Genomic DNA, 2,605 nt, shown 5'->3' on the forward strand with positions numbered 1-2,605 from the left:
TATTCCTCAGTGTTGCCAACTTTGTCGCTAAATTTAGCAAGTTTTCAGACCCCTTTAGCGGCTTTTTTTTTAAAGCGACTAACGACAAATCTAGCGACTTTTTCTGGTATTATTGGAGACTTTTGGAGACTGACGTGAATGAACGTAGTTTACTCTTCCCAATGAGGAGCGGAGCTGTGCAGACCCCTCCCTGTACACATTCACCTCTGTTTCATGACAGATGAAACGTACAAAACTGCTGCTGCATGATCCTGCGCTGGCTTACCATCAGAGTACTGTCTATTAATAAAGAGTGTGGACAAAAATATTTAAAAAGTGCTGTGGCATGTCCCAGACTCCTAATTAAAAAACAAAATACACTAAAAAACTGAACTAAATTAGAATTAAGAATTATTCATTTATTTTATTTATTTTGCTGTTCTAAACATTTTTTCCCACACATCCCTCGGCACCATCCATTACAGCTATATGTACTAGGCTGATTATGCTATTTAGCGACTTTTAGGACAGCCAGTAGTGACTTTTCTTACTGCGGAGTTGGAACAGTGGCTGGAGAGGAGCATCAGTCCCTGAAGCTGTTTATTACCAGGAACTACATGGACAAGTCATACCATGCCTTATGGGGGATGATGGGGGAAAAGATGTTCTGCTTCGACTACAAAGTGAAAATCAAATCATCAAAACTGATCTGATTTGACAAGTTTTATGTCTACTTGTTTTGTTTTAGTGCAGCCAGTAAGATGCTTTTTTATGTTGTGTCAACTGCTGCACAATAAAATGTGAATCGTAAACATTGTAATTTCTGAATTTATTGTTCAAGTATTCATCACTAATACAGTGAAAATGAGAGGAAATGTGAATATTTGCTTTGGAAGGCGATTTCAGTTTGTGCCCCTAAATTTTCTGTTTGCACTCCTAAAAATTTAAGTTATGGGCCACTGTGTTCCTCGTAAAAAAAAAGTTAGTCTGGAGCCCTATTTATTACGCCTCTGCTGCTTAATAAGGGTTGAAAGTTGAAAACAAGCCATCCATGAAGGGGGTGATGCTTTTGCCTTCCCTGATTAAAAGATTGCAGTAGGAGTGGATCTATTAGTGAGTCGCCTTCGGTGCTACGTAGAAAGCAGTTACGCCACTGCTGTGCAGATCTGGCTTAACTGACGCTGCGTTCAACCATGAGATGAATGTTCTTCAAACCAACGTTTCAGGAACCAATCGAGACCAGGTGCAAAGCCAATTTTAATGTGACAAACCATTATCTGGTTCAGAACTGAGTGCTATGAGCATATGTCTAAGGTGCCTGTTTTAATTTGAACGCAGTTTTTTTAATCCCTTTCTAAACTGCAATCATCCAATTTAATATTATAACAGGTCATTTGAAACATCTTAAATGAAAATGACCCTTTTATCTCATTTGTACAAAAATTAGACATGTACACTGCGTTGCAATGGGGAGATTAGATCTGAGCAAAAAAAAAATTCTACTTAAAATGCCACAAAGGAACTGGAAGCCAGTTGTGGAAAGAATTAAATTGTAAATAAAAAATGGAATTCTCACCAACTCCAGTCCTCGAGGGCCGGTGCCCTGCAGGTATGGGATGTTTCCCTGCAGCAACACACCTGATTCAAATGAATGGATCACAACAGACTTGTGCAGAACTTAAAATGCTGTTGGAGATTCATTTTATTTGAATCGGGTGTGTTGCAGTAGTAGGTAAACATTTAAAACCTGCAGGACACCGGGCCTTGAGGACCAAAGATGGGAATCCCTACTTCAGAACCTTGTTATTCAAACTAAAATCAATGATTCCAGTAAATGCTGGAGAAGCTGACATGGTTTGCATCCATATCCTCTGGAACTGGTCAAAACTATTTTGAATGTGCATTGCGAAAGAAATTAGCAACTCATGACTTACCAGTTAAACATCCTTCCTGCTGATGGTGGCTGATGGGATGAATGTTAATTCTCACTAAAAATTCAGCAATGGGTTATTACCCTAAGAAATATTTATATGATGCACTGTATGATCATTTCAGTCTTAATGCATTCTTCTCAATCTCACCGGTTGTCAGGGCTAGAAACAGGAAAATGCACGTTGAGAATAAACTGGTTTTGACTTAAATTTTGACCTACCTACCCTAAACTTGAGTAAATTGAAGATAAAATCAGTAAATTAAATGGTCTTTTAGACCAAATCTGGACTTCCTGCTTACCAAGTTCAAACTATGATTAATTCTTGCAGCGTTGTGGTGGATTGTAACATTTTAAAGTTTCACAGCCACCCCCTCACATTTCATTAATTTAAAAAAAATGCGGCGATGAGGAAACAAAGATAGAGACCTTGGATGACAACATGTCTAGTCTGTAGAAAGTCATTTAGCAATTTAAACGTGCAGGCAAAATGTCCCCCCTTCTTTTAATGCAATACACGTCTTTTTAAAACATGGCGCACCCTTCGCTGTAACGGGACCAGCATGATACCACAGGAAAGGTGTGTTTTTAAATAGCCTTTTGTTAAAAACAAAAAACAAAAAAAAAAAAAAAAAAAAAAAAAAAAAAAAAAAACTATTTGTCTGAATTCCCAATCAAAAGATTACCACAAATTTG

Source organism: Melanotaenia boesemani, chromosome 20 (genome assembly GCF_017639745.1).
Source record: "Melanotaenia boesemani isolate fMelBoe1 chromosome 20, fMelBoe1.pri, whole genome shotgun sequence".
Taxonomy (NCBI): domain Eukaryota; kingdom Metazoa; phylum Chordata; class Actinopteri; order Atheriniformes; family Melanotaeniidae; genus Melanotaenia; species Melanotaenia boesemani.